This window comes from Pseudorasbora parva, chromosome 15, assembly GCF_024679245.1.
Source record: "Pseudorasbora parva isolate DD20220531a chromosome 15, ASM2467924v1, whole genome shotgun sequence".
In the NCBI taxonomy this organism is placed as follows: Eukaryota; Metazoa; Chordata; class Actinopteri; order Cypriniformes; family Gobionidae; genus Pseudorasbora; species Pseudorasbora parva.
In genome coordinates, this window is record NC_090186.1 from 40,876,481 (window position 1) to 40,887,053 (window position 10,573).

Below are 10,573 nucleotides of genomic sequence, written 5' to 3' on the forward strand. Positions count from 1 at the left end.
CCATTCGCAATCTCAGTCAGCCTTCTTAAAGGAGTACTTCAGCGCTGGGAAGATGAATCTGTATTTAAACTGGGTCATCAATATAGTAGAAATGTGAAATTATTTTTGAATTTGGTGCTTTCTAGACTGAGAAAAGACAGAAAATGTATGTTTGTCTCATTGGGATAAAAGACTACAATTCCCAGAATGCTTCGCTGCCCTGTGAGGCCACTTCCAAAGCCACCAACTGGATTACTGTGACTGAGTTGGAGAAGACACTACAATTAAAACCTGAACGTGTGTGTTCAATATAATGAGTGAGTCACCGCGCGAGTGTCACAGCACTGAGCACTAACTGCAGGAGTGAGATAAATGAGCTGATGAGCTCTCGTGATGAGAGCTGAGGTAATCACGACTACACTCGCGGCATACATTCACAACACGAGTTCAGTCTGGCGCGTTTCAGCTCATGCCTTTGCAAGCTTAACTTTCATAGAAATTAATTTGAGAAGTTAAAAGACTTCCATTGCTCACCATAGCTCCGTATAAATGAGTGCCTGTAGCTGCGAGCTGAGCTGTGAGTGTGATCTCCATCCCTCATGCGCGGGTTCAAAACATGCGGAAATGGCTCCCTCTGCTGGTTGTAGTCTTTAGCCTTTGGCCAAACATTCCTCCTATGATGCAAATATCGTCAATTTGCATCATAGGAGGAATTTTTCCAGAAATAAAATGCATAAATCTCTTGTCTCAGGGGGATATGAGGGGGGAAAGCACAATCATTTGAATATACTCCAGGGTTTCTACTAGGGCTGGGCGATAAATCGATTTTATGGATTAATTCGAGTTTTTAGTTTACGACGATTTTTGTGAATGAAAATCGGGGATTTTTTTTTTTGGGGTCATATCGCCCAGCCCTAGTTTCTACTGATACAAAGCCATATGCTAATCGCTGAAGTAACCCTTTAAAATCAGCATCCTTAGATACGCTTTGAACATCATACAAAGTTAGTGGTGAAAGCCATATAGTTCATCATTATATTGCAATATACATCATATACATAATTCACCCGCTATATTGCTAAATGTACACGACTTTTCATATCAACAGAAAAACATACCGTTATGTCTTCTCTTGAGACTTCCTGCTTTCGTAGCAGTTAATGATATGCTAAAGCCCGCCCCCCTTGTGGCGTAGTTTGTGATGTAAGAAGCACCGGCAATCTCAAACCGTGTTTTTGAGTCTTTTTTTCACTGCAGTTTTAAGGAGCAACGTTGTTGACTTAAGAATTTGAACATGGTTTGTCTTAAAGCATATTAAAAACACCACATAGACATAAAAACCACAAATAAATCTTGATTTTCACCTCAGGGGGACTATAAAAGTCAATGTTATATGAGGTAAAGGGTAATTTTTTTTATACACTCACCCTCATGTCGTTCCAAACCCGTAAGACTTTTATTCAAATGAACACAAATGAAGATATTTTGAATAAAATAGGAGCGATTTCTGTCCCTCTATTGACAGCTACAACCACTCTGACACTTCAAGAAGTTCATAAAGATATCGTAAAACTAATCCATATTAAGCAGTTTAGTCCAAATTGTCTAAAGAGATGGTGTATATGATTCATTTATGATGAATTTAGGCTTTTAATCACAACCTTAATTTTTTTTTTTGACTTTTATTCAATAAGGGCAACTGGTTGACTTGTGCTGGTTGAATGCATCGGTGTCGGTTATATTTTCTATGTCATTCATCTGTAAAGAGCTGCCAGCAATGATCTTTGGCAGACGTTTTAAAACATGTGGATAGCAATCACACTGATTAATCATTACTCTCTTTTATCATTATGATTAATTAAAAGTGTCACTTTTTCTTCTGTATGCCTGGAGTAAGATCTCTGAATAACTGAACTTATGCAACCCTGGGGAAAGGGAGAGAACGAGAGCCATTTTACATTTTTGTGACTTAAATACACACATTAAAGCAGTCCATCCTGAGCTCACTCCAATGACGGGCCAGTGTAAACCTATAGCAGTTGGGAAAATTACATGAGAATCATTAAATAAAGCAATTTTTTTTTTAAAGAAAAAAGAAAGCTATATATATATATATATATATATATATATATATATATATATATATATATATACTTTCTGAATATACTATACTTATGTGCTGTCAATAAATCCCATTACAAATTCATTATGCACATTGGTTCTTATTGTGGCTCGCCCTTCTCTCACTGCTTTTAGTGTCAGGATGTTTTCATGAATCTCTAATAAAACCAAATGTTTAAAATCATCATCATCAACCAAGCATGTTCTGCATTTGATAAAACTCACGCATTAGTTCACAGCACTGCATTCGATTTTCGCCTTGTCCTGGACGCACACTTGCTTTGGACGTTTGCTACACCCTAATGTAAACGTTAAAAATGAAATATATTTTTTCTTTGTTAGTCCTAATCACATTCATTAAAATCAACAAAATCACCGTCGCTCCTGATGTCACAAACTTACGTCACCTTGTAACCAATCACGTCAATGTGTGGACGGGCATCGCCGCTGCTGTGACATGTTCACACTGCTAAGAGAAAAGCGCTTCTGCAGAATAAAACCGGGCGTAGCGCAGATATGACGTGATTGACAGGCGACTCCCTCAAATGCAATGCTGAAACGTCCCCGTCCTTAGTTAAAATAGCAATTTTCTCACAATTTACAAATAGTTGGAAACATTTAGCATATTGTAAGTTCTCAACTGAACAAAATATATAACACTGGCCTAGTGGTTTTTGGATACTGCAAAAATACTGCATAGTTCACCTTTAACTGACTGCTCTGAAGCAGGAAGTCTCAAGAGAAGCCAGGTTATTCCAGTATATTTTTCTCTAGATATGAAAAATCAGGTACATTTATAGCAGGAGAATTATGTATAATAGTATATGATGTGCATTATGATGATTTGATAAACTATATGGCTTTCTCCACTGACATTCTGAGTTCAAGGCATTTCTAGGATGCTGATGTGAGATGGAGAACTGGAACACGGTTTGTGCAACGTTAGCAACACAAACATGTAGTCAAGCAAAAGGCTCATCGTGTTAATTCCTGTTATGTCCAACACTGGGCAGCATTTACTATGGTAACTTTAAAGGGATACTCCACCGCTTTTTCATATTAAACTACATTATTTCCTTAACTAAAACGAGTTGATACACACCTCTATCGTCTCAGTGCTTGCACTTAATCTCTCTGACGTGTGGTGACGATCTGATAGCATTTAGCTTAGCCCACTAAGCCCAGTTCATTCACTATGGTACCAAACAGAGATCAAGTTAGAAACGACCAAACACCTCCACGTTTTCCCTATTTAAATACAGTTACACGAATAGTTGAACGATCAAGTATGGTGACACAAAATAAAACGTGGTGGTTTTCTAAGCGGGTTAAAAAGGAGAGAACTATAATGTATGGCGGAATAGCACTTCTGAGAGTACTTCGACTCAGCGCAGTAAAAAGTCCCGGCTGAAACATCATAGGGAGAGGATTTTTCAGGCGTGACTTTTTACTGTGCCAAATGATAAAGACAATAATAGAAAAACTATAATCTCAATGTCACAAGGGGAATGTTTATACAACACTTTTAAAAACTGAAAAACATTTCAATGCGTTTTGGCTGGTCATTTACACGATAACAGCATTTTGGATGCAAACTTTTGAAAACGAATTCAAAGTGCATTATTTTGAACAATATTGTTAACGTCCTCATGTAAACAACAAAAACGCTAATTTGTGAAAACGTTGATGTATTAAATGTTGAGTAGTCGGAAATCGAATTCCCCGCTGGTTCCTTCGAGATTTTCCCATGGGCTTTATAATAGGGTTTTTTAATTTATGAGTAAAATAAAGTCTGTGGTAAACATAACTTGACGATACTTTGATGATTTGTACAACATACACTCTGGCCTGCCTCATCCAGCTACTTATACTAAAAACGTATGTTTTCAAAAATGGATATAATTTATGTGGGTGTGTGTCACATACATTGTAAAAAAACATCAAAGTATAGTCAAGTTGTGTTAACCACAGGCTTTACTTCACACATAAATCGAAAAACCCCATTATAAAACCCCATGGGAAAATCTTAAAGGAACCAATGGTGAATTAGTCTTCTGGGTTCTGACATCAAACCTGCATCACTATAAGCGTGGTGTGTTTGTTTACCTCGCCAACTACTGGCCAGGCATGCATAATACCGCGTTTTAGTCGCTTTCGTGGATCTGTGTGAACCGGGATGGTTTTGACAATTTCGTTGTCTGTCATGTAAATGTACCCTAAAATAACACTGGTGCAAAGTGGACAGCTGAGGATGAGAGCAGACGGAGAAACTCAAGAACTCGTCGACACGCAGCTTCTGGTTTATTTACAAGAAATCTGTCCTCATTTGTTTGCATTTGTTTCAGTCTGTTCCTCACACATAGTTATTGTATGATATTGGTTAAGACTTGAGGTGTAATAATGTATCCTGCATGGGAAACATTATGCAAAAAAAATAAATAAATAAAAATAGTTGGTGTGAGTTTGCAGTCTGTATTGAATATGATGCTTTAAAAAGGCTGTGTACACAAAATAATAAAGCATTAGCGATTGAACGCAAGATCGCCAAGACAACACTTTCGGGAAAAGCAGCCGTGAATATTGCGTGCAAAAACAAGACTATAGTCTGATTCCTGAACAAATGACTCTTACATAAGACAACATGCAGTTTTCATAATTAAAGAAATATTTTGTCTAAAAGTCTGCAAGCCAGAACATTCCTTACAAAAGTGTATAATGGCTCCCGTCTGCTGTCATAACTCATTCAATACTTATTTTAGCAGCAAATGTTTTACTGCAAGTGGATCTGACCAGTGGACAGTTGCCCATGAGCTCTGACGACTGTGTGTGTGTGTGTGTGTGTGTGTGTGTGTCTGTTACTCTCATGAATGTGGAACGTTTGAGGAGGAAGACTGTTCAGATCTAAATCCCCAGAGTGTAGACAGGACCCCAGATCAGACAACCTAACCCTACACACACACACACACACACCCTCAGGACACCATGCATTCAAACCACCTGTGGTCACTGCTCGTTCCACCCTGCAGCCACCTTTTAATGAAGCCCTGTTGAGGTGCATTCTGGGAGAATTTAAAAGACTGTGCCAGCCAATCATGAGCATATCAAAGCTGACACTGTGACCTGATTGGATATAAATATGTAATCACGTGAATGAATGCATGACTGTATGTGATTGTGTCTCTTTCTAATGAGTGTATATGTGAGTTTGTGCATTATTATCCATTTCACAATAAGATCTTCAGATCTTTAAAGGCTGCGAAAAAATTATGGACGTAGTGTCCGTGACCTCACCTATAGGTTTCTGAAAAAAAAAATTGAAGCCTAAAGTGGGCCGAGCCCACCATCGCCATCTTGGCTGTGCGTTACACCCAGATAACTGAAAATGGGAAAAAGAGACGGGACGTGGGTGGGTGGAGCTGAGGTGCCTGGTTGCTGAAACTAGCTTAACCATAGCGGCAATACACCTGTCACTCCAGTGGCCACGCCCTTAATTATGCAGAATTTTAAGGCTTAATATAATTTAAAAAGATTAGTTATTAAAAAATAGGTTCCCCTATTTTTCAGATTCCGATTTCCCCTAGAAATCGCGCTTGGGGCAGGTTAAAAATTTCGGGTTCGCGGGGGCACTGTGGTGCGATAGAAAAGGCACTTTCGCTTTCACTTTCATAGGGCCAGCCGGGCCAGGGGCTTAAGAACACCACATCCAGTTTTACACCCAGATATTTACTTTCACTTGAGACACCTTCACTTTTTCTCTCAGAAATGATGATCATGTTGGGTAAGTACTATTTTATTTTTTTACAACACCGTCAAAGATTGTTTATTTCAGTGCGCGTGCAGACAGGGTTGCCAAGTTTTTACAACAAAACCCACCATCAGCCCAAAACAATAGCTTCTCGGGGGGGTTCTCCGGAAAAAAACGGGGGGGTCAAATTTGTGTTATTTTGGCAAGGCTGTCTGCTAAAATTCACATTCCTGGGTCTATATATCACAGAATTGGAAACAGTGCAGTTGAGTTCTGTTGACATATGACAACTTACGTTATGCGTCGCTTCGTTGCTCTGATTGGTTGTAGTTCTATCCAATTTATGTCATTCCTGGTTAGGTTGAGACACGGCCCATAATTACAGCCAAATGGAGTGGTATCAGACTCATATTCTGACTAGAATTGAGTATGACCACATCAGGCTAAACAGTAGCAATAGTGTAGGGGAAAAGTTCAGGTTTGAGCGATGTAGACAGAGGACGCGCATTTTTGAGCCTCCCGACAACTTTAAATTAAATATCAGTAATTGCAATCTATAACAGGTCAGACATGCACTAAAGGCTACAATAGAAGTACGATGGCAAAAATGCCTAGCTCTAAAACGAAAAACGATCAAAGAGCAAAAGAAAACTTAGATAAGCAACAAGTTAGCTAAAATGGAGCCAACAAGGAATTCTCTATGAGTACGCTGACTATGGAGCCTGAAAAACAGTGTGAATACCTCAAAGAGGACACAAGCGCGTTAATCAAGTCCTCCCTAGCAACAAGTTAGCGTTCCATAGAATCGGTTCAAGAAAATGTGGATATGTTCGGAAAGCATCTTACAAACGTGGAAACGATGGCTGGGGAAAACCATGAGGCCCTCGCTAAAGTGGAAAGAGACATCGCTGCACTAAAAGCAACCAACGAAGCGATGTTAGGCCGCTTGGACGACTTGGTAAATCGTTCACGCAGGGCAAATCTTTAGATCATAAATGTTCCCAAAGACAGCGAAAGCGGAAAAGACATGATCAAGTTCACCTCGGATCTGCCAAAAGATGTTCTGGGAGACCAGGTGTTCGAGAAGCCACCAGAACTGGAGAGAGCACACCGCGCATTGGAGCCCAAACCCAGAGCCGGCTGGTGTTCTGACGGTAAGCCATACCCATCAGATTGGGATACCTTCGGCTAATGCACATGCACAGCAGTGAAATTTGTGGAATTGCGCATGCAATAAATTTAAACCATCATTTCAGCATACCTAAGATTACAAGCGGTGGTGTATAGGGGGCTATCAAAACAGCATACCCCTTTATAAACTGTATTTGTATTAAACCAGGGGCCATCAAAAAAAGCATACCCTTCACAAACACTGGTATGCAGTTTTGACAATGTAGGCTAAATTGACAGACCCCGCTATAAAACTCAACTTCCGGTATGCTATTCTGACAAAGTATACTACATCGACAGAAAACCGGCCTCCAAGACCCATAATCGCCTGCTTTCATCGATTCCAGGTGAAGTAACGAGCTTCGCGCTGGGCCAGGCAACACGAACTGCAGTACCGAGGGACGACACTCAGATTTTATCCTGACCTAAGTGCGGCACTTTCTAAGAAGCCTTCAAGAACAATAAAACTATGCTGTTTCAGAAAGGGATCCATTTCAGATTTCTCAATCCTGCCCACTTGCGATTCACACACGATTGGGAAACCTTCCCTTTTGAGGCCGCATCCGAAGCCGAAAACTTTTTCAAACAACGGATTGGCGTGACTGCCGCTACCAAGTAACCTTTGTTAAATACAGAAAAAATGAATCTTTGTTAAATACTGTAATGCCACGCCAGCAGAGGGAGCCCTCACCTGAATTCTGACTGTGTGCCACTGTCTCTGCTCACTCTACAGTCACTTCCTGTTTGGCAGCCATTTTAAGCATGGCATGGCCAAACAGACCTTGCGAAGTATTGCCAGTCTTACTGCCTTACTGAGCGTTTATCCATTGTCTGTTTGCCTTGCGTTTGACCAATTGCCTGTTTATCTTGATCATTGTTTCTGGACTACCCTTTGGACTTGTTTGCCTGTTTGGATTGTTTATTGTGTTTGACCATTCTGTCTGCCTCTCGACTACTGCCTTTTGGATATTCCTGTGGCTTGTTTTCCCATTAAAACTTCTGCACATGGATTCAAATCCAGCCTCAGCCTCTTCCTTACAAATACAGGCTAAATGACTGATTTAAAGGGCTAGGATTGCTTCACACACGAGAGGAATAAATTCACTTTCGAGTTAGCACCTGAAGCCGAAAAACGTTTCCAAACATGATTGTAATACGGTTTGTAGATGGGAAGGAAGGAGGCGGGAACCGGCGAACGATCAAAAACATTTATTCAAAATAAATAAACAAAATGAAAGTAAAACCGCGGGCAGCCCCTCACGGACGACTGCCCGCAAAAACACAAAATAAAACATAACAAACTCCAGGCCTGGTCCTCTCTCGTCTTCCGCTGTCCTTGCTCCTCCTTATATGCTCCCGTCACATGGCCGCGAGACGAGACCGGTGTGCCACGCAGCTGGCACTCGTGAACGTTAATCACCGGCCCGCTCTCGCGGTCCCTCGCCCCGCTGCTTGCCACACCACATACCCCCATCGCCCCTCGCAGGCCGGGGGGCACTCCCGAGACGGCGCTCTACTCCCCCTCCCCCCCCTCTCCCGGGGGGGCCGATCACGGCGGCCGCGGCACCTGGGGGTAAGGACAGAGAGGCGAGAGAAATGTAGACGGGAGCACGAGGAGCCCACGGAGCCCGCGGACGAGAGAGGGGAGAGAGGGAAAAAAAGAAAGAAAGAGAAAAAAAATTCTGGTCCGGTTCACCGACACACTGCCGCTCGGTCCTCACCAGCCGAGAGGCTCTTCCTCGCGGTGCTATGCGATGGTGCTGGACGCCCGGTGGACGGCCCGATCCTCCTCCGCCCCCTGGCGGCCCGGCGGTGGCTCCTCCTATTGAGGGCAGTCGGCAGCGAGCTCCGCGTTCCCTGCTCCTCCCCGTTCCGGCGGATGGTAGCAGGCTCCGGCCCACGGCGAACGCCGGCAACTCCTCCGCTCCCTCCAGGACGGCCGCCACCCCACCTCGACCCAGGGGCACGGCAGCGAGCTCTCCGTCCCACCGGTCTTCACTCGCTCCAGCACCATCGCCTCGGGCAGCCATTCGCGGTCTTTCATCATCCGCGCTGCCCGAACTCCTCAGCACCGCGATCCCCCTCAGCAGCGAGGGCTCTCCGACAGCGCGTCCCTCCTTCCTCCCGGGTTTCGGCACCAATGTAATACGGTTTGTAGATGGGAAGGAAGGAGGCGGGAACCGGCGAACGATCAAAAACATTTATTCAAAATAAATAAACAAAATGAAAGTAAAACCGCGGGCAGCCCCTCACGGACGACTGCCCGCAAAAACACAAAATAAAACATAACAAACTCCAGGCCTGGTCCTCTCTCGTCTTCCGCTGTCCTTGCTCCTCCTTATATGCTCCCGTCACATGGCCGCGAGACGAGACCGGTGTGCCACGCAGCTGGCACTCGTGAACGTTAATCACCGGCCCGCTCTCGCGGTCCCTCGCCCCGCTGCTTGCCACACCACAATGATCAAGACTGCACTCACTTGACGTAGCTTGACGACGTAGATGTGACGTGAGCAACCTGTCTGACAGCTGTAGATCTTCTAGTAGTTGTGGAAAGTGAAATCTGAATCATGTTATTTAAATGTTTTGTCCCGTTGCTTTTGGCTCACTATCGGCATCTCCCCATTCTTCTCCCTTGACTTAATCAGACTTTATGTTTCCATGTCCCCCCGACTGCCTAATAGACAGTAAAAGATTGCTTCTGAGCGTCTCCTCTTGTCTGTACAGTAATTTCTCAACTGTGCGACAGAGTCGTGTGGTTATGACGCAATCGTTAGCCTATTTTTACAAAAACAGCTTCAACGGGGCGATAGTGTAAGATACAAGGTAATGGAGCCTTTTATTCATTGTCGTGTTTCTTTAGAAATAAACAATGGACAAATGGAGTCTTTAAACGCCTCAGATGTAAAGTTATTCACTGTCAAAGTGACTCAAAAATGTCAATGGGATGCTAACAGCAGGTGATGGCTTGGTCCCGATGGGTGGAACGCTTTCCGAGTGCTAGATTACCCCCTTGGCTTTGATTGTGAAGCGCTGCTTAGACAACAGGAGAAAGTTTGACCACACGAGTCTCTCACGACACATGTAATAATAATAATAATAATAATGTGTTCGATTTATATAGTGCTTTTCAAGGCACTCAACGCGCTTTACATTGAAGGGGGGAATCTCCTCAACCCACCACCAATGTGCAGCATCCACCTCGATGATGCGACGGCAGCCATTTTGGGCCAAAACGCTCACCACACCAGCTGATTGGTGGAGAGGAGACCGAGTGATGAAGCCAATCAGGAGAGGGGGATGATTAGGAGGCCATGAAGGACAGAGGCCAATGGGCAAATTTGGCCAGGATGCCGGGGTTACACCCCTACTCTTTTTCCGAAAGACTTCCTGGGATTTTTAACGACCACAGAGAGTCGGGACCTCGGTTTAACGTCTCATCCGAAAGACGGTGCTCTTTGTCAGTATAGTGTCCCCATCGCTAAACTGGGGTGTTAGGACCTACACAGACCACAGGGTGAGCGCCCCCTGCTGGCCTCACTAACACCTCTACCAGCAGCT